The following is a 27,531-nucleotide window of genomic DNA, read 5'->3' as shown; positions in this document are numbered from 1 at the left end:
TGTACAACACCAGCTTGGTTTTAGTCTAACACCAAATAAGTGTTTATAACCCCAATTAGTATTAAAACAGCATCGGTTTGATTCCAATCTGATGTTGTTTCAATACTTCTCTGGTGGGACATAATAATAGATTTCGGGGCTGGTGTTGAATCAACACCGGAGTTTTTTTTTTGCAGTGTACTGTCCATACCGAGGGCCTCTTTATAAATGCTTGATTATTATTTTGTTCTAGAAGCCAATAAATGACATAATATCGGTGACACATTTGCCCCTGCAACATGTGCTCGGGTCTTAATATCTCAGAGGGCATATAGCAGGGGTTCTCAAACTACGGCCCGCGGGCCGGATCCGGCCCTTGGAACTTCTCGATCCGGCCCGCGTGACTGCTTTTTTTAATCATTAACTAAGTCACAATATGAAGCATAGCTCAATATGATCACATTGTGTATCCATGATAGACCTAACCGTAATAAAAGTAATGAAAGTCAAAACATTTGAAACTGTTATAAATTTGTTGGATTAAATGCTCCCAAAATAAAGGCAAGATTGCACAAGAGAGCAGGGGCGTTGATCTATTTTTCAGATTGGGGGGGGGGGCAAAATCATGAATCAATTTTCCAAAGGCGCTCGATCACACAAAACAAACAAACTCACACACACACACACACACACACCCTCACACACCCTCACACACACACACACGTACATTATGCCTATATATATGTGTACATATATATATATATATATATATATACACACACACACATATATATATGTATATATATATATATATATATATATATATATATATATATATATATATATATATATACATATCACCAGCAGATTAATGCGAGCGCGAAGCGCGAGCTGAAAATTTTGATATTTCGATCTGAAAAAAAAATTGAGTTTAATGGATGTTTTTATAAAAAAGAACAAGATATATATATCCAACAAAAGATTATTGCAAATCGAAGTGGGAGTTCTTTTGCGGTTTAGAACTGAAAACGGGACCATATTCACCTATTTAATCATGGAAAGTATGGGGTTTTGTTCCAGAAATGATGCGAGCGCGAAGCGCGAGCTGAAATTTTTTGATATTCCAATCTGAAAAGTCGGACATTTTGAGCACGATTTTAGACGAAGAACGAGTTGTGTATCTCAATCTCGCTTGCTGATTTCTGTGTAACATTACAATCTTATTTTATTTTTAGCACATGCGGAATTATTGGGGGGGCAAAACGATATGTTTGCCCCCCCAATAATTTCATTGGTGGGGCGATCGCCCCCCCTGCCCCCCATAATCGACGCCTCTGCAAGAGAGCATCTAGGACCCCGACCACAATGGTCTTTGCACTTCGCGCACATTATTTTTTCTAAGTATCCACTTCATCCTGGCCCTTTCAGGTTTACTTGGAGTCTAATCTGGCCCTTCAAAGAAAAAGTTTGAGAACCCCTGGCATATAGGGTAGAGTCAGGGTTGTAATAGAGTGTTTGGTACAGAATAATGTAAAGATAAGGATTAGGGTTTATTCGGTTTTTAGGTTAGGTTTTATGTTTGGCTTAACGTGCAGATTTTCCTTCTGAATAATTGTCGCGGGAGCAAATGTTATGGAATCCATGATGTCACACAGCAAAACTGTGATGCTGATCATGAGAGGCCACGCGAGTCACTAAGTAATCAAGCTAAATTCTTGGTGTTAGTTCTAAACATATTGGTGTTACCTTTTGGTGTAATTACAACACCTTTGGTTGCTAATTCTACAGCTGGATACAAACCTGTTTAACATACATTTTAGATCGCATTGAACTAAATTTCAATAGGAGGAACCTTTTATTTCGGTATGGCCCAACGGATTCGTCTCCGGACTCTGAAACAGAGGGACGTAGGTTCGAATCCCATCAGCCATGGCGTAATTTCCTTCAGCAGTAAACAATGATCCACGTTCACATGGCGTAATTTCTTACAGCAGTAAATAATGATCCAAGAACTTAACCCATCTGAAGTTTAAATGGGTACCTCTCTGTTTCGCTAACAGAAATTGATTCCTTGAAATTATTGTGCGCTTTAACAAATTTGACGTCCCTATGCCAGAATTACAAATATACAAGGGTCACTTTGGAAGGGTCGAGCTATACAGGAACTAAATATATTATTCTGAAAATTTCTTTCTCACTTTAAGAACATGAACAAGAATCTGAGTCGTCACACGTGTGGGCAAAATTCGCCGAAAATCAATCATTCAATATGTCATGATTTTAATCCCAAAATTTGTGGGTATTTTAATGATGGCGCTGAACTCGTGATCTCTCACACGGCTTGCTATCGGGGCGAACATGGCTGTCTATCGTGGCGGCAAAGAGCAAAGTTACAACGTTTCAAAAATCAATTCTTTCCGATGAAAGAGCGATCTTATTCCACCACATGAAATACCATTCTCTGAGGAATATTAGTCCACGCTTAACGCATTACCATGCAAGATTAGAACCAGTTCCACGAATGTTTGAATTTTTAATATCAAAATACGTTTGAATCTCATGATACTTTTTTTCTTGCATGTCAAATGTTTTCTATCACTTTCGCTCTGATTTCTTCTAAACCCAGACGTATACTATTAATACCAACTGGATCGATGTGAAAATTGCATGTTCTTAGAGGAATTTAAGCGCAATATTCGACATGTGTTTCAGGTTCAAGGTCAAGGATAAATCGTACGAAAATCATAACAACATGAGTCGAATAAGTTTTCTATCACTCTGAAAGGGAAAATGATAAGTATGAATGAAATATGGCCAATAAAACGATGGAGACGTTTTATGTGACTGTCTAGTCTTTGAAATCAAGAAGAGCTTTTATAACGGAGGTGGAAGGATATAATGTACAATACAATGATAGGGTCCGTTTCATAAAGACTTATTATAAAAGCAAATTATGCATAGTTTCTATAACAAGTGTATGATCAGCCAATCAAATCGAATGATTGCAGTAGCTTAAAACTTTTATTGCAAATGTGTTACTTTAACAGGTTTTATGAAACAGGCTCATGCTGACAGAAAGTGAGAAGGGGTGGAGAGTTAGCTGGGTAATGTACGTCATAGTTAGAGGTGGTGATAAGAAAAGCGGAGGTGGGGGGGGGGCAGAGAGAAAGGGAAATAGTGTTGAGAGAGATGAACAGAAGGTTAGTGTGGGAGGGAGTGACGGAAGGGAGAGGGGGAGGGGTAATTAAAATCAGAAAATGCTTATAAAAGGGTGGATTGTCAAGGTTGCGGGAGTTGGAAGATCATGAGTTCCAGGGACCCTAGGGCATTCACTGCCCCAAAATTGGTTGGACACATAATTACCCTCGTGCTGGTTAACATTATGTTAAGTGTGTAGAGGACCACACCCTAAGGTGTTAAATTACTACCTATAGAGATTGAGCAGAACACCAGAGAGTGTAAATGTAATAGCCAAATAATAATAATAATATAGGTATATTTACCCTGGGTAGCCACTTCAATTTCGAAATCTGTTCTACCAGCGGGCCCTGCTGGTGTTATAAAAGCAGCCAAAGGTGTTATAACATCGATGAATGTTGAACTAACACAAACAAAAACAAAAGCACCGGAGTGAATTAACCGGTGTAATCTTCCGGTTAGCATCACAGCTTTGGCTGTGTTCACTGTCTAATCAAAGGTGGAGGGGTCACGCCCCTGCCCCCTTGGGGTACACCATATATATATATATTTAGACCCTGATTGTTATCCCAATAGACGGAAAGGCGTTCGCTGCCTGCTCGCCAAGAAATAAAAGCTGGAAGTCAATTACGGCTGACATGCTTAGCAGGGGACCGTCTATACCAACTTGGACATTACTTCGCCCCCGTCCTCCCGGCCTGACAGAGATTGGACGCCCGCTAGGAGCTCGCGTGCTGCTCATTTTATTTTTTTTTGTGAAGTATATGTTAAAGGAGAAATAATAAGTGATGCAGCTGAGTTAATTGCTATACTGGAACAAAGTATCAACGGAAGTCAACGTTATTTATGTGTGTCCAATTTTTATATGATATATTTTTCCTTTAATAAGTGAAAGAATCGTATAACTTTGAAAACAGGACAATGCTTTTGGTGAATTTCACACAGGGTATTGTAATTTGCAAATGGCGAAAGCAAAAAACCAAAACAAACAAAGCAAAAAAACAACAACAACATAACACCACGAGTAACGTAGTGACTAAAAAAATCTGCATATGCACATCGTCATTGAAGTCCGTTCAACTGAAATCGACGTGAAATCCACTTTACCATTTACTTGTATTACGCGCACCTCTAGCACAATTACCACCGCCATCATTATCGTCGTCATCACCGTGATCACCATCATCATCATCATAATCATCACCATCATCATCACCATCACCATCATCCCCATCACCATCATCACCAGTATCAACATCATCACACCAACATCATCATCGTCACCAACATCATATTCGTCATCATTACCTTCATCATAACCACCACTGTCATCATTCTCGTCATCATCTTCATTATCATCACCATCAATCTTATCATCATCATCATCATCATCATCCTCATCCTCATCATCAGCTCAGGAACACTCCTACAACCATCGCCATGCACCCCCGTCACTATATCGTCATGTCTTCGCCTCTGATCAACAGCGACGGAAAGCCAAGCAAGAGGTGAACTCTGGAATATCGCTATCATCAGATGATACTCATGACAATATCGCTACTCGTCTCCTATAGCTCCCATATGGTCTAGTGGTTAGGATTCGGCGCTCTCACCGCCGCGGCCCGGGTTCGATTCCCGGTGTGGGAACATTTTTTTCCACGCATGTACATGATAGTTCGAGACTCATTCCACCACAGTCCGTCATGGACCCTACTACGAACTACGAAGTAGGTCCATGGTCCAATCATGGATTAAGCCCGAAATGCAAATAATTTTAGCTGTTTCATCTTCATTTGCTTTTCTTAAATGATTAATAAATTACATTTTCTTTCATATCTCACCACACAGTAGGGTGAATTGATATCATGATTTGTTCTTCTTCGCGTAATCAGCGTTAGATATGAAACAATTTTCATGAAACTAGGCGCTGATTCAGTGATTAAAAAAGGTTAAACATCGACAATAGACGGTGTGTTGGCTCTGTCGGTTGTGCGTCCGTTTCACAACCGGGAGGTAGGCAGTTCAAACCCCAGCCGTGCCAGACCAAAAGACATTAAAAGATGGGAGTTTCTGCTACCCTGTTTGGCGTTCAACGATTAAAGGGATAGAGCCTCGTCGATCTGGTGCTGCACATTGGATGACGGGCCAACGATCAATTGGACAGAGCAGATTTTCGGAGTATTTCATTGTATGTATATTCCGAGCAATAAAATCTGGATATTCATTTTCATTTTAATTATCAACATTATGTCTACCACTGTTGCCTATTCATTGTAAGAGAGTGATTTATGGACACAAGGCATGCCTAATGAGTGAGCGTTAGAATCATATTTTTTTGTTTTAAGATTTTCTTTTTTTGTGAGTTGAATTCGTTCTTGCCACCTTCCCAACATTTTTATAAGGTATATATATGTATTTTTTAAATATTTGTACCTCGACCGGAGTAGTAGTTTCCTCTATACCCTTCACTTAATGACCTGCTAAGGTCAAGAGCTATTATAGCTCTTGACCTTAGCAGGTCATGAGCTATACAGATTTTCATACGAATGCAGAATACAGAGACAAACCCATTTCAGGCAGAGCCCATGCACATTATACATGATAATATAGGAACGGAGTCAGACGTATACACTAATCGCATTACCCATTGTATATCTTTGACCATGCACCAGATAACTTCTGTCCTTGTGTGTCTCGTAAGATATTATCCCATTTTTTTTGTTCTCCTCTGACATCTTTTGCATATTATGTATACTCGAATCTGTGTCTGTGGCTGACTTGTTTTGCTCAATCCAAGCTCAAAATGTCCTCAACTCAGTCTACCCCAAAGAAATAAGAACAAAGCCTTGGCTTGCCAATCAATAGCCGAGACAAAGGACACAATATCGTACCAAAAGATGGCAGCATTGTTGCAATTGACTCGCGAGAAAACAAACGACACTCGCTCGTAAACAGATCTATCGAAAAGTGTTCGTGGAGCGTTAATTACAAGCGCAATTATCAATTTATGTTCCGATCGATGGACGACAATACGAAATGTACTTCAGGTGTCAAAATACTATTGTGATTTGGCACGAGAACAAAGCGCGCTTTCGACCATAAAAGCGTTGGAACTTTTGAATAATTAATTAGCTAGGATGGGGGTACTGCAGTCTGTGAGCTTGCCATTGAGAATAAGTCGTGAGATAAATCAGCTGTAAGTTAATGTCGCTTTGAAGTATAATTATGCGAATTACCATCTGTATACTATTTGAATTATTTTCTTCATAATTTTAGACACCTATAGTTAGTATCAATCTGCCCTGACGTACCTTTCACGAAACTAAATATTTGCAACGGGCTCCCTATTCATAATTTGCAACATATAAAAGTGATTTCTGATGGTAGGGAACCTTTTTTTATTTCACATTGGCTCGCGTAGTATACAGTATTGCAATTGGAAAGGACCATGATATTATATTAGTGCACCTTTCAAATTGACAAGGAGGGCTATTGGAAGATAAAAAAGAGTTTGTTTCAGTAAGAGTATTCTTACAGATAGTCATTGACTTCCAAATCTACTTTCACACCTTGATGCTAATTACTCACTCATGGTGATATGCAATGGCATAAATGAACCATATTAGTAAGGTGAGTATATTACCACTCATGCGCGAGTAAGACATTTTCTTTCGCCGTTCTTCTTGCTTTCTTTTCATGAAAAATGGTCACAAAAGACTTTCTGATCAATGCTAATATAATTATGCCATAATTAATCCTTCGTGATAACATGGTGAATGATGTAAAGAAAATTTTCATTCATTGCGTGTTAATCAATGGCTGTGTTCAAAACAATGCACGCAATGTAAAACATCTTGCTAATATCTGCAATTGCGCACTACCAAAACGACGTATCATACATCAACTCAGAAATCGATCGGATCGATCGCAGACTACCCGTCGATACCGACACAATAGCAAAGCCCATCACCGATCGATACCGGGTGAACATTTTATCTATCGGAGCACAAACAGAAGGAGCGGCTACCACATGGGATCGATATGGACCAATTCAGATCGCTTCGCTCCACTTACAATGAACAATCATCGCCGTGAGATCGATAGGTGCTTTTCATGTAAAAGAATCGGTGTGAATATAGCTATAGAGCTTTACTTGTAGAACATGAGCGTAACATAAGACGTTGGTGGCCAAGATTTGTGGAAGACATTGTTAGACGACACATATGAATGGATCGGGAAAATCGATACCAGCCGATAGCAGACCTTGAAAGAGTAACATTTGGCCCATGAACTCAAACAGCGATCGGGCATCGGCCTCATATTAACTATTAGTCACTCCAACAAATTGGAGCTCATGGATTGTTTGCAGTCTCTTTATTTTCAAACAATAGTAAACGACTGCAAATTAGGTATAATAATTGCCATCATCGTCATCATCATCTCCACCATTTCCTTAATCTCAACCTTCCACCCTTACCATCATCAGTATCATCATGATGGAGGAAGTGTTACGGTGAAGTGGATTTTGTAGTGGTCTTTTTAAAGCAGATGGTCGTGGGTTCGAATCCTATATATCCGGTGTTCATTTCCTTTTACATTAAAACTGATCAACATTGCGCTGCTTTCGACCAAGCTAAAGAGAGTGTGTAGCCAGGAATAGTTTTAATAAGTTTTGGCGCCTATCTGGTAGCAAGGTATTGCCCGGATGTAAAATATTATTGGAAAGAAGTACTTGACCTATAGTTATGCCCATAGTTGATTTCCTATGTGAACACCAGGGTGATGAAAAGACCAAAATGTCGATCATTGATTTATCATCATCATCATATTATAACAGTACTACTGTTATAGTTTTTTTTTAATTAATGTATTTATTAAAAGTCAATGTATAACATACAATACACAATATAGAAACAAATCTCTAATGTTTAGGAATAAAACAGATCAAAGAAAATTAAATATATACACGTGATTGAAATTATTTGAAGAGAGAAAAAAATAATTATAACAATAATAAAAAGGCAGAGTAAACAATATAAAACAGACAACAGTATATTTAACAAGAATAAGCCTATGAAGTGTCATTATTATTATTTTCATTATCATTGTCATATTATTATCACCATCCAAATCTAAAAACCATGCATGGGAATTATTGAATTCCCCCATCCTCTGCCTATGTGTATTGCGCTTATGGAAATATAAAATAACAATTCTGATACCAAACTATCAAACAAAGATGAATGCATAGATAAAGGCAAAAGAAAAATGAGATGATTTTCTATCAAATCTTATTTGTCTATATTGATCGATGGTATATTATGTATGAAATTAAGATAATAAGAAATGTAATAAAAGATCAAATATCATGAAATATATATTTTGCTTTTGCTGATATTATCTCTCCCAACCTAACCAGATGTAGATCTCCTTCTTTGTACAGAGTCAACACTACTTCATCAAAACAATCTGATTTTTATTTTTGTTTTTTGCTTGTCGTGACGAAACGGTTTCCAAGACTACAAAATGCCTGAAATACTTCAAACCGGAGAAAAATCGATTTTCATTTATTTATATGGGCTATTTTTGTTTGTCATCGTATGCCACAGTGGATTTATCAACGATCTCATCAATGTTTTAAAATACGATTGAGCGCATTAATACTAGTCACATGGGCGAAAGTAGTAGTAGCAATTGTAGTAGTAGTAGTTGTAGTAGTAGTAGTAGTAATAGTAGAAGTAGTAGTAGTAATAGTAGTGGTAGTATTAGTAGTAATAGTAGTGGTAGTATTAGTATTAGTAGTAATAATAGTAGTAGTAGTAATAGTAGTGGTAGTAGTAGTAGTAATAGTAGTAGTAGTAGTATTCGTAGTAATAGTAGAAGTAGTAGTAATAGTAGTAATAGTAGTAGTAGTAGTAGTAGTAGTAGTATTAGTAGTAGTAGTAGTATAGAAGGAGAAGAATATAGTAGTACTAATAGTAGAAGTATAGTAGTAGTAGTAGCAGTAGTAGTAGTAGTAGTAGTAGTAGTAGTAGTAGAAGTGTATAGTAGTAGTAGAAGAAGTAGTATAGTATCATTAGGTGCAGTAGTTCTATACTACTTATTCTACAATTACCTCTATTATTGTCATCATCATCATCACCACCACTACCATCACCACCACCATAAGCACCATTGTAGACTTAAACCACCAATAATAACCAATAATATTTCTGATTTTTATGCTGCAAAGATTTAGATCTCATAATGCTCTTATAAAAACTTTGTGCCTTTATATGTCACTGCCATCTGAATTCTGTCCTAACCGAGTTAAAATATCCTGACGAAACTGTCTCCAAGCCTACAAAATGATTCCAGTAGTTCAAATAAAAGTCAATTGATCTGATTTAATCGAGAACATCAAATGCAATGATACAAGTAAACAGCCATAAAGATCCATTTATTTCTTTTTACACTGCGTTACACAAGAATGTCCTCATGAACATTATTCAGCAGGCAAGAGGCCCGTAACACAAAGCTTATCAATGATCGTAGAACATTTTTCTATGATTGATTCCATTTACTACCATGTACAATCAGTCGTGAAAATCAAGCTCACGATCAATCGATAACCTTTGTGTTACGGGCCCCAGAAGATACAAATATAATATTAACAACAACAAAAAATTAAGAATCGATGAATGTCATTAACAAATGAATGAACAAGGCAAAAATAGCCAGAAGTGAATAAGCGTGAAAAGATTTCTATTAGATTAAAGCAATAATTATGATTCGATGAAAGTCTGTTTTTATCCAATAAGCCAATAAGTCTGTCACTCTACTGTACACCCACACACACCCGCAACCTACCCACCCACACACATACATAAACCCTCATATATACAAATATGTTCATGAACATTCGATTTTTACATACAGACACTCCCACACACACACCCCCACGGGAAGGAAGTTCTTGAAGTCAAAATGTTCAATAAACCATCGTGAATACTGAACCGGGATACTACTGAACAAGCTGAAAGCACAAAAAAGTCATTTCTCTCTAAAATATGGAAATAAATGGACTCTATACGGGAAGAATCTCAGACTCAGATAAAAAAAAGTTTTTAAAAACAAACGAAGCTGGAATCATCGAGAGAAAACTTCGGCTTTGAAGAGATTTCCAAGAGCTCACATTCATGACACGTTAAATCAACACAAAGATTATGGTCCGGATGAAGTTGTGCTTTCCACAGTCAATCCCGTATGTTCATATTTGTCTAAAGAAGCTGGAATTATTGTATGGAAAGCCTCGCTGATTATGCACTCTGTCCCCCAGAATGAATAACGCACATTCTTCCCACATCCCCTGTCTGTAGACGTGACTATATACACAGTAAAATTTATTATTACACAACGTTGCTTATTTATGAACATTTCATAACCGTTTAAACAACCATGCTTAATTTATTGAAAATTAGATGAAACAAAAATCAAACATAGTTGTTTAAGATATAAATAACTATTTGGCGGTCCATTTATATTATACTAAAATGCGTTGTATGTAACAAAAAGTATTTATAGTCGGGATCAACTTCCACGGCACAAGTAGTGACGAAACAAAAGAAAAGTATTTGTGTTTCTGATTTACTCGATAAGGAACCCCTAAAATGGCAGGTAATTATTGTACTTGTGTTCCTCTAATTGTTTTCTCAACGAATTTATTATCTGCTATCTTAAAATCCATATTTTATTGTTCGAAATAGACACAGGATCGACGAGGCTCTATATCCCTTTAATTGCTGAACGCCAAACAGTGTAGCAGCAACTCCCATCTTTTAACGTCTTTTGGTCTGACGCGGCCGGGGTTTGAATCCCCGACCTCCCGGTTGTGAGACGGACGTTCTATCAACTGAGCCAACACACCGGTTCTATTACGGATTAAGTTTAAAATCGGATGCACAACCGACAGTCGACCTGAAAGTACGTGTATTTCTGTCATTGGTTACATAATAATACATTACATTGAATATTTTGCACGTACAATAACATTCACATTAATACCATTGTAATATTTCGTCTCATTAATAAAAAAAAATGCGGAAGGTATCTCACTTTATATTCTGTTTATGAGTAACTGATCTTTAATGCAACATTCCTAGGAGGCAAGGATTGATAAATAAAAGGAAGACGTGGAGAATAGAAATATGGAAATAAACGAAGAAAAAATAAAATCCGACAGCAGCTTTTATTATGACTTAATAATTACTTAAATTGTGAACTCCTCATGAAAATCGTACGTCAGAGGTTGGTGAGCTGAATTATCGAAGTAGGAGTTCTTTCAAAGCGTTAAATCCTGTATTCATTTTATTCGTGTAAATGCAGACGTTGCGATTTATCTTGTTCAAACCAGTGGCAAAGCTGAACCTCATCAAGGGGGCAAGCCTTTTCTGACAGCCCTCCCCAAAAAAATGGAAACAAAAGGGGGAAATCATCAAAATCCGTCATCAAAATTTATGTGAAGGGGAACTCTGCCCCCATGCAAATACGTTATTGGTTTAGTGGTAGACGTAGCGTTACAAAATAATGATTGTTTATATACAGGCTTTGACGATAGTTACATTTCAAAGGAAGTTGAAGTGGAAGAAACTTAACATCATGACATAAAAAAAAACTAAGTCGCAAGTTTTATTTCATTGGCTTTCTTTTGGACGAACTTTGACGATGTGTACACGACTAATGGAAGGCAAAGAAAGAAGCTTTTGTTTACATCTTTCGTAAAGGTGCGAAAAACTCCTACTCAACATCCGTGCATCGTGTTGACAACCGAATTATCGAAAGTACTGGCCACATTGACAGCTCAAGTACTCTTTATTTTTGTCTCTCTCACTCTCCGCCCACCTCTCTTTATGTATATACATATTATAAATTTATTTCTCGCACTTGTTGTAATGAGTCAAACATTTTGAGGGGACCAAGCATGGCGTATGGGGTAAGTTAGTTATGAAAAAGTGAAGCGACCGAGCAAAAATTGTGACCCCTTAATAAAAAAAATCTGAATTTTGTGAATAATGTTTATATAATATTCAGAAATTAATGTATCATTTTACCCCTTTTGCATTCCTTTTTTCCCCTTTTTCTTTATTGTTAGTCATGAAAATTTGTTGGGTCCATGGCCCCATGCAAGCCCCCATATCCGTACCCTCTCTCTTCCGATCATTATACCAGTATCTATCCTGTTCATGATATCTTGCTTTCTATCTCCAACTGATCTGTCTTGAATTATATGACTGATCGTCAATTTCTTCACCCCTTTTCTCTACCGCTATACATACCCCCTATTTAATACCGACAACTTAAGTGGTTTTGATAATGGGCTATGTTTCGTGAAAAATAACAAAAATATGCTTTCACCAGCGTAATGAGTACAAAAACATGGTATGTGGGACAAAATTGCGAAAATTCGCGAGCGAGCGAAGTGAACGAGCCAACAAATTGACATTTTTAATAGGAAAAGCTACTTTTGCGATAGATTGGGACAATGTACAGTATCAAGAAAGTATTTAGTCTTATAGCTTTTGTTGGGATGATGGTACCCTTAACGCGACGTCGTGGACATCTTGACCAAAAGGCGATTGCCAATGAACTGCTACATTTACACGATTAAAAAAAACGAACAATTGAGATAATCAGGATATAAATATTACCTGTACTGTGCAATTATCAAAGTGGGTAAACTAAATTAATTAAACTGCAAATTTCGTTAGAGTTAGGCAGTCACAAAACCCTTTTCCATTTGCGATAATCAAATCACTCACTCCAAAAACGGTGGTAATATCCCACCTACCTTGCCTAATGCATTCAGGTCGTTGGTGATCAGACGTGCCTTATCGTATGGTATCCAGACTCCCAATTTACTGCGTTTTGAAACCAATAGGGACGATAATCTGACCCTCGTTATGAATGTTGGGGGAAAAACATTGTGTAGTAACCAAGCAAAATTCAGGAGCTGGTACGAACAAGTGGGAGGAGACGGAAGAGGAAGAGGAGGGGGAGGGGGTGGGGAGTGGGTCGTCATTGGGAGTACCCTACCGCTGATGTGTCGTAGTATATAGTGGATCTGTACCTCTCCTAGTATTCAGTGAGTCGTGGGTTCGAATCCCATCGAGACTCTTGCTCGCATCCTTTGGCAAGGCGTCGATTAACATTTGAGTACCCTTCACCCAATTTTTATATGGCTGTTCCAGATAGGAAGCGAAGTCAATGCCGTTGGCTTACAAATTCGAGCGTCTTGACTACTCATTTTCCCCTTTCCCCATATGTAGTGCCGCCCTGCGAACCATTTATCACCTTGACTAGAATCTTGGACCCGTTGCATAAAAAGCTACCTTCATGGTAACTTTGCCATGCAATGGTAACTGCATGGAATGCTTGATTCTGATTGGCTGTCGATCAGCGTTACCATGGCAAACTTACTATAATAGTAACTTTAATGCAACGGGGCCCTCATTTTGACTTGTTAAGCGTGGAGTTTGTTCTTACGATGCTTTAATTGTATATCATACGTAGAATTCTGATCAGTGTCAATTTTGAAATCTTGCTGATGATGCAAAGAGACTTCAATAAATTAGCATAAAATTGGACTAATGTTTAAAAGAGTATCTCACGATATCGGTCTTAAAGCTTGGAAGTTGCCCATTGGGTAACCCCTACTGGATTTACCGCCAGTCGTCTGCTACCGATAGTAGTCAGGTCTCCCGATTCACATACTCACTGATGTTACCACGGTGAATCAACAACGCCTGTCCCCATGATGTGAATTTATGACCCTGGGATTCATAGTTCATGATTTTTGTCGAAAAAATGTATCTTGTGGAAAAATGACGTGTTAGCAAGGCAACCTTTGCACATAGTGCAACCCAAGCATAATACAATTTAGGTTTAATGTGATAAACGTCAAGTGCATTTCATGAGAATCCGCACGATTTCATCATTCGAGAATGAAAGTGGAATTTTGACATTTTTTCCCAAAAAAGAAGAAATGTAAGGAAAGATCTATTTTTTCAAAAAGATTCTAGAAATATTGTTTTACGACTGTATTTAAGGGGAAGGGACAACAATGGTGTTCATTAATTTTCATTCGTTCAAAACCATTTACCATACCGTTTAGCTATATCATTGTGCGCGCTCCTGTGAGGGTGTGGGTGTGTGTGTGAGGGTGTGTTTGTAGGAAGGGGTTGAGAGTCTAGGGCGTCCACCTCCCCCTACCTGTTCTGCTCTATAAAGAATGTTTTCTCTGCGTAAAAACGATAACAGAACACAATAAAATGAAATGGTGGTACAGAAATGGTATGTCGAATGTCTAACTACAGACTACAGAGCCCCAGAGTTGACATGACACTTTCATGACTTACCAACTCGTTCTCTCGACTTACTAACTCGCTCCTTTGATTTGATATAAGATTTAAGGAGCGAGTAAGTACGTCGAGGGAGGGGGGGTGAGTAAGTCGAAAAAAACGAACTAAAAGTCGAGAGAACGAGTTGGTGAGTTGAGGGAACGAGTTGGTAATTCCGAGGGAACGAGTTGGTAAGTCGAGGGAACGAGTTGGTAAGTTTAGAGAACTAGTTATAAGTCGAAAAGATTTATGAAATAAAAAGCACTATCATGTGGGCTCCGTATCAATCTGATTCCATTTCTTTTACCATAAGGGGTTGCATTCTAAACCTGTCTGGCCGAGTAGCTACATTTCAGACAAGTTATTGAACTATCCAAAATGGCCACGTACAAGCTGACGTACAGTCATAATCACATTTTGACGTAGATAAATGACTCGAAATTACCGACGGGGCGCCTTTCTAAAGGTTTACGCATTTAACATGCATTGATTGATATCATATCTAATTGAAGTGATGTTGGTTATGGTTACAGTCCTGACATGTTATGATGGCACCAGCGTTACAAAACATCGATAAAATTTGAAGTAACTTTGAATTAATACAATTTCACGCGTGTTTTTTCGGTATTTTTTGGTTTTATTTTAGTTCAATGTGTGCCAATATGATATTTCGCTGTTTAGCTCTTTGGGAACAATAAGTGAGATAGACAGAGAGAGGAGATAGACACACACACATACACATACGCGCCCACGCAAAGAAAGATAAAGCTTTAGAGGGGGAGAGGGAGGGTGGGTGAAGATGTGAGTCGGGAAAAGAGGAATTTGGTCAGAAAAAAAGTGAAGGGAGACACAAAAAGCAGTGAGTGAGAAGGAGGTGGGCAATTAAAAAGCATATTTCAATTATTAAGTATTAAAACAATATTGAAGTATATTCGTTAAAAAATCATCTTTTGTTAGATCAAATGCTTTAGATGATATAATTATAATTCCCCTGAGAGCATTATCCTCATTTAAAGAATACCGAATGAAAAAAATCCAAAGCATGACATTTGAACAAGGCAGGGAGTGGCCTCGTATTATTCACAGGAAATGGTTTAAAGAAACCAGATTTATGACCAAAAACCTTATGTTTCTGAGCTTCGAATCTTCGTTTATTTTGCCATCAGGTATTTTACCTCTCCACTCTGTCAACATTGTAAAATATTAGTCTTCCTCCAGACCACTTTACCCCGAGTATACTGAATTGTGATAATTGTAGTCCCATGTGCTTCTCCAGGATGTAGGTTTTCAAAGCAAGGTCTATGCAGATTTTTTTTTCGTTTCATCCCAAAGACTTTTACTTTTATCATCAAGTCTCATCACTTTCATTTTCGTTCCAATTGCCATGGTAACTGTCTCATAGCAAAATCAATTTTATAAAATCCTATTCCTGGTGGTGGTTTCAACTTTGTGATACAAATCGCCCTTCTTTCATTTTATTTATTGATTTTTGTGAAACATAACAAAGTAAAAAAAATACCAAGACATAATATCAGATCAACCATGATTATTCATTAAAAAAAATTAAGCTACCTCAGATGAATTTCGTATTTTAAAGTAAAACCCAGGTAATAAATAGATGATCATATCAAGAGTGGCAAATATCCCTTTTTCATTTAGGGAGGGTTATCAAGACTACATTTTGACTTGTTTTTATACCACATACAATTTAGAAGAAGCCGTCAATTGACCAAGACAACCGTCGTTACACGACAGGTCATGATAGCAGTAAAACTCAAGTAATAAATTGATGGAGCCATTGACAATGTTTTTCACCATCTTAACATGATCGACTAACAAGTTGTACATCATGTCAGGGATTTGGGGAGGATGATAGATGGCCAGGGGTGCATTTCATGAACAACCAGTCTCACTGGCTATTGTTAGAAGCTACTGAAATCCTAGCACATGATTGGTTCAGAGTAAATAAGTCAGTGAAATCACTTGCTAGTGGGTTTCATGAAACAATGCCATGGATCAGGGCGTGTGATAAAATATGAGCATTCCAACAACCTGTCGGTCACATGGGCCTGCAAGTTTCCAAGTTCAATAGTTCGATTCCATGGCTTTTATTCCGAAAGCTATTTTCACCCTTGCAAAAATGTAATATATAGGACCCAGTCTCAACAGATTCTTAACCCTAATCGTTATCTTCATTGTCGTTACATTTTCATGGTTATGCACACTTCAATGATTATTAACACAAAACTACACGCATATTTGTCACCCTTTACTTTAACCCAGTTTTGAATAGAGTTGGGAAATTAAAACAGAGGGAATTTCCTTGGAAAAATATTCAAGACGATAAAGCGTTATGTTCCGTATCATTTTCGTGTCGGCAATAGAATAAAAAATGTTCATTTTTGAGAAAGAGAGGTGTAATACGAGGTAACAATATGGATTTGAATGTAAATCTTACAACCCCTGTTCAAAAAGGTTCAGGTACACTTTGGAATTACACCAATTTGTTACGTGATGGTTATAACGGACGAGACATTCCCGATCTGTTATGCAAAGTCCGTAATAACCAATATAGATGATATTTCTGCGATGGCTACCGCATTACAAACTCTTCGATTTGAATCACGATGACTCTAAATTGTTCTGGTTGTCCTACTGTTCCAGACACTCTTATTGTTTATCTTGCTGTATGAGGCCCATTTACATCAGGTTGAAGTTATAAGAATCCACCGCTCAAAGGAATCCCGCGGTTAGGGTTATTGTTAATAGGTCTTTAGCTGGGATGTAAATTCAGACATGCCAGAGAAAAGTATGTTATAATTGAAGCCAAGATAAAATCAGGGGCCCCAGTCAGTCGGCAAGCCCTGAAAAAGTAGCTTCTTTTATCCAAGTGATATTCATGACTATAGGGTTTTTGCATTATTAATGAGCTTGGTGCGAACCAAAACACCTCTTTTTATTTTGCCATTGCTGCTCTAAATATTAACCAAATTTCATGTTTTTGGTATCTTTGTAAAGAAGAAGAATCATTCTTTCAGGTCATGTGTTTGGAATTTTTAAAAAATGTTGTAATATAGGGAAAACTTTTGATATAAAACATGAAACAAAATGATTTTTTTCATGCAACAAATGTTGTTGTTTTCACACTTGATTTCTGTTTGAGCACAAATGATTTTTAGATCATAATAAAGCTGAAGATCTACGCTTTAATATGATATAATTTGTATAAGAAGATGTATCTTAGATGGGTCAGCAGCCAGCTTTTCATAGGCCAAGTACATTTAGCAGCTCAAAAACAAGAATACTGCACTCTGATTGGTCACAGAGACCACACACCCACGCCAATTCCATTGTTCCCCACACTGGGCCTCTGCAAGGTCACACTCACCATGTGGTAATCTCTTTAAATAACCCGCCCCTGTTGTTGTGAAAACATTATTCAGCCAATCAGAACTCTGGATTTTATGTTACTCAGAAAGTTTAGAAATCTCGTCTTGAATCTTGATGGAAAAAGCTGGCTGCTGACCATCTAAAAGATGCCACATATCACGAGTGACATTGTAAGAAAGTATAGAGTTTGAGCTTTCTGATGATATAAATAATGTTGGTACCTAAAACACAAAATGTTGCACAATTTGCAAGTGAAAACAGAGGAAGAAAATTCTGTTTGATGCATCTTTTCTGGTAAAAAATTCACTTATTTATCAAAATAATTATTCAAAAGAAATAACCAATATGAAAGAGTAACATTTATTTTCCCAATGGTACAAAAATAATAAATTTTACTCCAGGAGAAAGTGGGTAAATTCTTTGAGAAAAAAGTCTCACAATTCACGAGATTTTGCAGGGACATGAATTCAGCCACGAGAGGACTTGGATAAATCTTGCCCATTTGCTCATTAACACAGGGGCTTGCCGACTGACGCCAAGATAAAATCATGGCCCGTTCCAGAAGGGATTGGAATCGAACTTATGAATTGCGTTTGATTTCTCGTGTCATGTTCAACGCAGTTCTTAGCATTTTTTGGTGGCAGCGCGCGGTTTAATGTGGTCATTGATATGTTAAAATTTGACAATTTTAGTATTTTCAGTAAGAGCAGGGAATGGTTTATTGAGTTAATTTAAAATCTATGCTCAATATTTTGGAGGAAGGCAGCGGAGGAATGTATTCATTGATTTACTTCAAAATTTTACTATTTTTAATGTAGTAAGATGTAGTTTTGCGATAAGTCTGTTAACTTCTGTGTATTCAATGGAAGAGAGGAATGCTGTCATCAAGTTTAGTTAAAATCTTTCAGTTGTAGCATTTGGTGAAGGCGATGCGATTTGTACATTGAGTGAAGTAAAATGTCTCAGTTTAACTATTTTGGTAGCAGCGCTGTGATTTGTACATTAGATTCAGTAAAAATCTTCCAGCTTTAAGTCTTTTGGAGGGAGTCGTGTGATTTGTTCTTTGAATTCATTTCAAATTTCTCAGGTTTAGCGTTAAAGTGGCAAGAGTGTGATGCTCGCTGAATTCAGTTGAAATATCTTAGTTTTAATATTTTGGTTGCAGTAGTGGGATTTGCTCATTGAATTGAGTTAAAATCTATTTGTTTTAACATTTTAGTGGCAGGAGTGGGATGAATTCATTGAATTTAGTTAAAATCTCTCAGTTTTAACATGTTGGTGGCAGCAGCGGGATGTATTCATTCAACTCAGTTGAAGTCTCTCAGTTTTAACACTTTGGTGGCAGCAGCGGGATGTATTCATTCAATTCAGTTGAAGTCTCTCAGTTTTAACATTTTGGTGGCAGCAGTGGAATTAATTCATTGAATTCAGTTAATATCTCTCAGTTTAACATTTTGGAGGCAGGAGTGGATATGCTCATTGAGCTCAGTTAAAAACTCTCAGTTTTAACATTTTGGTGGCAGCAGCGGGATGTATTCATTCAATTCAGTTAAAATCTCTGTTTTAGCATTTTGGTGGCAGGAGTGGGTTGTGTTCATTGAATTCAGTTGAAATCTCTCAGTTTTATCATTTTGGTGAGAGCAGCAGGCTGTATTCACTATGTTTATCAAGTTTAGTTACTTTTTGTGGCAGCGGTGGGATGAATAAAGTTTTGAGGCCTTTCTGTTAATGTCAGTATTTAATGTGACAGTGATGGTGCATGTTCCCTTAGTTAAGTTAAAATCTCTCAGGTTTAGTATTTTGGTGGCAGAAGTGGCATGCTCAAATATTTAGGAGTGATGTGCATATTCCGCATGAACATGATTAGTTGTATTCGCATCAGTGGAATATGTCTCTTGCATTTATATCCAGTAATTTGGTGACGACGATGTAACAACAGAAAAGAGCGATCTGTTATTGTTAATTGTTTTCAATTTTCGGTGTCATCACGGTGTGTCATCGGTGTTTAGTAGCCCATGGTATTGTAGAAGAACTGCGATTCCTGAAAATTAAATGCATTTATAATGTGTATGTTTCTGCTTGACTGAAAATCCAGTTTTGTACAAGCGGTCCTTTTCTTTAGACGTAAGAAGTAAAGTTATTGATATCCATAACTTGCCGTCAGTATAATGGCATGTTCTAAATTCTTTATCTCATGGCGTCAGGGTAGAATCTCTGGTACGATGACGAATTACGGTTGACATCCTTACCTGTAGATTCAGTGGACAATATTGCCAAAAGAATACAGAGTGGATGATACAGGAAATATGTAAAGTACGGCCAATCTCATACTTCAAAATTGAATATTAGGATATTACCTGTTACGAACTTTTGAACGTAATTGAACATTCTTGTCGATCTGACTTTGGCGATAAAAACACCACTTGTATCACAGCGACCACCAAATCTATCAATCAGCGATCAGCGGATTCACCACCACCAAATGAACAAGACACCCAAATTTGATTAGATAAAGGGGGTAAGTTGAACACATGAATGTATTATTTCCTGCTAGGTGTCAACCCCCGGGGCATATCCTATGTCATTTCGAAGAAAAAAAGTACATGAAGTTCCACAAATCACATTTTCAAGATGTCACGCGGGGTTTAACTAACGAATGACAAACAGCTCTGATGGAAGTTAATGTACCCCTCTCGAGCCTACTCCGTATCACTTGGCCCCTTCACCTCGTGCAGTAGGACCAGTTGTTCAAGAAGATGAGAGGAACGGGAGGGGGTACGCCAAAGGGTGCAGGACGGGATGTCGGGGCAAGAGAAGGTGGCGATTAGTTCGTCAGGTGGTATCTACCTCCTACAAGATTGGGCGTAGTAGGTACATTCATCACTGGTGATGTCGCCAATGTCCTCATATACTTCCAGGACAGTGACCGATAACTTGGTGACCAAGAAATTGGCCAATAGGCCTATATTGAACGGTAAAATTGCGCCAATCTCTCGTATCCGCAAGTTAAACCAGGACATTGCTGAATATTTAATTTAAAGGGCATCTAAATCAATTACTCATGATTACATGAGTGTCAGGGCTATATAGACATTAATGGGACTGTACTTAGATAAATCTGTATTTCCTTCCTCATACCATTTTCTTTAAACAGCAATCTGCTCATGTCGAGATATTAAAGAAGCCATTGCTGCATTTTCCTCAGTGATTAATGTTTAGTAAACGGATAGAATAGTCGATTATAAATCTTTTGCAATTACTGCGCAAAATACAAGAAATTTGTGATAAATGATTGAATCGCTGTGGTAAACCGTACGTGGATCGAGGTTCATTAACCGAGGGTGCAGTTGTTTGATTAGTAGATCTATATTGCATATTGCTTCGGAGTCATGTTAAATGAAATAAGCAATAACTGAAATGTTATAGGGAACATGGGTTTCACTCCAGTACACTCCGAGATCAGGAAATATGATGATGGGTAACAAAATGTACTTGGCATAGAACCGCCTGATATCGGATTTCAACCGTCACGTAATACCACCTTCGTATGATTCAATGTTTCACATATCGCTTCACGCAGAGCAGGAAAGGAGATCTTTAACATCGAGTTGGTAAGAAATTATGACGTCACAGCGCAATGACCAAGCTTCCAAAGTGACATGAATCGATACCGCACCTTCGCCTGAGGATCATTATCTATATCTAATGTGTATTCGTAAACATCCACGCTCATCCGACACCGGCCGTCATGTCACTTGGTGAAGGTGTGAAATTTCAGCATGGCTCGATGGTGGCAAGCCTCGACTCGTTCAGGTATCCGAAAGGGATGCGGTGTTTTCGTCGTGACTTGTAACGAAAATAATGAGTTGTTGCTTCCATGACGCAAGAATATAGAAAATGTATTGTAAAATGCCCTTCATGGAAACGAACAGCCAAGAAGTCTTTGTTGAAAATGGGAGAATCAAAACAGCAGTTTCGTCCTAAACTCGGACAAATGGCATATTTGCAACTTTTGGTCATCTCCGAAATTTAGGACGAAGCTGCTGATGCGGTTCACCCATTTTCGACAAAGACCATTGTCATTTGACGAGCAATTCCTATATATTTACTATGTTTTTAAATCCACTCCGCGTTGCGGTGCTCCCTATTTATTGAGCCCACGTCCAAGTGACTCCGACAGCATCCCCGCCCTTAAACCTTTACATAGCCATCAAAACAAGCGAAAGATGATAATCCCGAAAGGACACAAAACATGATAATAATAATAATAACGGTATATTTACGCAGGTTAGCCACTTCACTTCTTAAAACTGTTCTCCGAACGGGCACTGCTATTATTATTACCCGGCTAAGCTAAGCTACCTATTCAGGTGCACACAGCCTTTTGAGAAATTACTTCCTGCCGGTACCCATTTACCTCACCTGGGTCGAGTGCAGCACATTGTGAATGAATTCCTTGCTGAAGGCAATTACGCCATGGCTGGGATATGAACCAACGACCCTCTGTTTCAAAGTCCGGAGAATAATCCACTGGGCCACGACGCTCCACGACGACTAGGGAGGAAATAGGGGGAAATCATCCGAGGAAACCCCTAACTAGTTCGCTACGCCATAGAACATGATCCTGTGGCGAATGTTGCAGAAGATGTACACATCCACGCTGTTCAAGGACGTGGGGATCAGAGATGTGTGTGACGGCTGCAGCTAAACCTAGTAATTCATGAGATTGTGGGAAACATTTTCCTTAAAGTAGTACAGTCACATTCATCTCGAGCAGATTAGTAATAGTACATCCAAGTTTAGGCTGTAGGTAGAAGCATTCAAAAATACTTGCAGTAGGTTAACTTTCAACGATATGACAAGTTACTCCAAAACAGTTAGGAAGGCATGTTCTATATAATTAAAAACTAACTAATTAAAGGATTTTGTACGTCACAGAAAGGAACGTGGTAAACAGTGTCTAGTTCGGCAACAAAATTAAGAAGAAGATTAATCAATGGAAAAGAAGATGGTACAATGTGCTCTCAAAAATAGTAGGCCCAAGTATATTCTCCAATGTGGTTTCTGATGTACGTCGACATGAAATATATTCCTTTATCAGTGTCTTTCATAAACTAAATAGAGGTAGATTTATACTTGTTTAGGAGCAGAACAGTTTTTTTTTCTGGGAAATTGATGATATCCATTATTCAAGTTCGATTCGTCAGCATTTTTTTTTACCCGAGCTACTACAGTACATCATAACATACAATGCTTCATGACAACTTTTGGGGTCAAAATACATGATATAAAGAGACTCAACGTTAATTTGTAAGGAACAAATAGATAGGCTGACATACTTTAGCAAAAACAAATTTTCAATCAACCTTTCGGTTCGTGACATTTAATCAACTAAGTAAACTGAGGTTAAATTTAAGTAAAATAAGAATATGTTGGCTCTACTCCTCGACATCTTTAAGTTGATAAGGTTAAACCCTGTGAAAATAATTGAAGCATCCTCGCGACTCTTGACAGGCATCCGCAGATCCTCCCGTGGATATGTTATTCTTTTTGAACATTTTGAAGCATTAAACACACATACCGACAGCTAACATACCTGCTGTCACATGAATCACTCTGACGAGAGACATCTGATGGAGTGAATTAGATTTATGAGGTGTTTATTTGGCGTTAACAGGTGGGATTTGAATTGGCCTAGGCCATTCAACCGAGGTACATCTGACGTTGTGATCCCTCCCTACAGCGTAATGAACGCATGGGGCTGAAGTATAAGAGCAGACGATAGACTGCTCTGCGTCCCGCCTAGCTCTCGCTGTGGCCGACTTGCATACATGGCATATGTGCAAGTATACGCGCTCTGTTTGCTGTACCTCCGCAAATCTGAGTCAAACCCACTGCTTAGACCCCAACTGGTCAAGTAGCGGGGAAGAATTATAATCAAATCGTGATGTCAATCCCTTACTTCTCTCTGTGACATCCATCGAATTTGTTGTCTTCGACGGGTCGGGGAAATGGAGGGGAAAAAGCAGACGATAATGTTGACAGAGCGAAAGAAAGATTTTATAACAAAATCTGTCCTCGTTTGCAATCCGTTTGTCGCTGCGTCCGGCTTTTCGACCCCATGCAAAGTTGACTTTTGCACGTAGTCCAAAATGTTGGCCGTACTTTTATGACATCATCGCCATGTCCTGTCAAAATATCCAAAATAAAAGATTCACAGAAAAGAAAGACATAATTTATTAATCTTCAATATCTCTCATATGTAAACAGCAAAAGTCAAATGGACCCCATTTCGTTTTCTACTTGAAGAATGACGATATATTTAATCCAACCTGTGCAAGAACCTGGCGAATGTGAGTGTGATTTAAGGTTTCATGGAAGCTATACCTAAAGCTCATGTCGGGAAGGGCGAATTCCGATATTTTTTCATCATATTTCATGAGAATGATAACATTTGTGTAATAACTATATTTGAAAATTTCGGACGTGAATTATAGTTTTCGCACGTGCTTCGTAGCACGACCGAATGCCGGTGACGACCTATCGTAGCCCGGTGAGAGCGGAGAGAATTAAGCCCAAAGTGACTATTTTCTGATACATCCTTGCACGGAGTAATATCAATCTTACACGTGTATGATGTCTATAAATATACAGAAGTGCTCAAAGGTGAGCGAACCCCACGACAAAATACACGCCTTCGTGCCGAAACCCAGAGAAACAATCGTTAATGAATGTTATATTATTTTTTGCCTGACTTCACAATTAAATATTTAAAACATAGCAGAGCTTGAACAATGCAAATAAACTGGTAGGACCATCTAACTAAAATGGAGATGGTTTGCGTCTATTTTTTTTTTGTTATATCTACTTTGTCCCAGGTGGTCTCGTAGATGGGACCAAAACGTTGCTGTCACTGTCTCCCTGTACTGTCCACAATAGAGATTTTATGCTCAGCGAATACCTTCAAATGACAAAAAACAGCTAGAAGTTCGGCTTTGCCGAAAAATTGGGGGACCGGAACAGCAGCTTCGTCGTAGGTTTTAGGGCTGGCGAAAAAATCGCAAGTATGTCGTTGTCCAGAGTCGAGGACGAAATTGCTGTTTTGATTCACCTATTTTTGACAAAGACTTCTTAGTTGTTCTTTGTCATGACGAGTATTTGACAATACATTTATTCTGTTTTTGTATCCTCCCTACGTCGCTGAGCAAAAATCTAATGTGAACACACTATGAACACTCACATCACATCATGATGTTCAATGACGTAGGCTTTATAAACGCATAAACTTGTGTGAACACAATGCGACGCTGTGCTTTTCCCACTGTGGATATTACACCATGATCAACGAGCCATCGTACATCTTGAATTCAGTTTATAGGCCTACATGTGCCAGTAGCCCAGTTGGGCTATAAGTGTGTTCACCAGGATGAACTCTGAATATAACTTGATCATCAGTAATTGCTCGAATTCTATACTGGGAGATAACTGCACACTGTGGACACCTCTGTGTATGTGAATGTTTAAAGTGTAATCACACAATGGGGCCACGTTACTGTGAAAATGGCCACATTTAATAGTGTGAAGATGATTTCCCATTGTGTTCAACACTGTGAACACACACACACTGTAAGCACATTTTGAACACACTGTGTAATACACTGTGTACTTCCGTAGAGGGCCATCCCGTAAAGGGGTATCCGATTTAATATCACGTTTTTACATCGTCAGATCTCTCGTGGATGTATATATTATTCATGTGAATTACGTCACTAATCGACATGCTCCTCTAAAATTCCTAAATTTGGAGAAGGAGCGACTCGAGTCAACAACCGGTATCTCAATCCCAGCAATTACGACCCTTCTCAAGTCTTTCTCATCTTCCTATCTTCCTAGATTCCACCAAATGAATCCCGAAGATGAAAACTGATATGAAATGTAAAAAGTTCTGAAAGGGAACAATTTCCGACAGCAGAATGATCACGTAGCCAAGCCAATCAACGTGAAATTATTTGTGACGCTGGGTTCCCCCCAATCCGCCCAAATCATATTTGTATGAAGCTAGAATTAGGCGATGTGCCGTCATCATGGTGGATGCTTAAAGGGAAGTTCATCCTGACGAAAATTTATAGTATAAGAATAGCAGAAAAAATAAAAATATTGGTGAAGGTTCGAAGAAAATCAGTCAAAGATTAGAATAGTTATTTTAATATTTTGATCTGTGACGTCATACGCGAGCAGCTTCCCCATATATGGTATTGAAAAAATAAATTAATGAAATGCCATTTTCTCTATAAAAAAAATGAAAATGGTTTTCATTTTACCTCCGATATATCACACTCGATCCTGAAAGAAAAAAAACTATTAAATGATATAAAATTTATGTTTTTTATATTACGAAATATATGAGCAGCTGCTCGTATCAAAAATCTAAAATTCTAATAACTTTCTTAATCTTTGATGGATTTTTCTCAAACCATCATTTTTAATCCTTTTCTCATTTTTCTGGTATATTTAAAACAGACCTTTCTTCAGAGCGAATTGCAACAGTCAGTTATAGATTATGACATAGAAATTCACTAAAACGTATTTTACTCCTTCTATTTCACTCCTTGATAACCATGCTTTTTCTTCCTTTGAAATATTTTTTTTTAGATTAGCGAAGTGTGGATTAAAAGCACATAAATTTGTTGTGGAATCATATTTTGTCGACGGCCCAATATTTGAAGTTTAAAGACACCATGATAATGGTTAGCAGTGACATAAGGAGTAAAAAATAAAATGAAGGGGACACAACATGGCGCGTGTGACAAAATTTACAAAACTCTATGCTCTAATGGGACAAAAAAAGCAATCGCCGTATTCTAAATTCAAACACACTAGAAATGTCATGTTTCCAGTTTCAGGTCAACATAAAACATGTATAACATGCTATATCATAATTTTCTTATCCATTCTCATATTTTTAAATGCCTTACCTTTCTGACCTATGGATGCTCTGTCATCCCACAAAAATGATTATTAATTTCTATTGAATATAAATCATAATTATGAAAGAAGCAGGTCAGGAGATAAATTTGTTCTTTTGCTCTGATATCAGCTTGAATCACCGGGGGAGGGGGGGGAGAAATGGGATAATGGAAAGGAGAACCCGGCAATCAGCAAGTAAAGCGACTGAATAGATGACAGAGAAATGGAACAAAATCCCTTCCGATTGGGTTGATTTTTTGCCAATTAGGATATTATTTCCAATATAGATGCATCAATGAAAGCCTCCAGCATCAGCTAAAATTGTAATTTCAAAAATGATACGGATATGCCAACCACCCCATTTTTCATCTCTCTCTCTATCTAATATCACCTCTCCATTCCTTCATTATTTTGCTTTTTACGTCTACATGCGCGAATGGGGGTGGGGGGTGCATTGGAGGCTCACTTTTGCATTATAACGCCATGTTTGGTTGAAATATGGCAAGTGTCATAATAATATCATAATAGGCATAATAAGAATCATTATGGCACTGTTTAGTAATTTATAAAGGGCTACATATCGAAAAATGAAATACATGACGTACCCCGTATTTTAGCGGTT

At 37.9% G+C, this 27,531-nt stretch overlaps 1 non-coding gene across 1 annotated transcript; it reads left to right on the top strand.

The window, feature by feature from the left end:
- Positions 1-4,752: 4,752 nt before the first annotated feature.
- TRNAE-CUC lies at positions 4,753-4,824 on the top strand. Its single transcript has one exon. It is a non-coding gene; the product is annotated as a tRNA-Glu (tRNA).
- Positions 4,825-27,531: the final 22,707 nt, after the last annotated feature.

The sequence above is a fragment of the Lytechinus variegatus genome, chromosome 1, assembly GCF_018143015.1.
Source record: "Lytechinus variegatus isolate NC3 chromosome 1, Lvar_3.0, whole genome shotgun sequence".
NCBI classification, from domain to species: Eukaryota; Metazoa; Echinodermata; class Echinoidea; order Temnopleuroida; family Toxopneustidae; genus Lytechinus; species Lytechinus variegatus.
The sequence above is the reverse complement of the archived record's forward strand: the minus strand, read 5'-3'. Positions and strand labels throughout refer to the sequence as shown.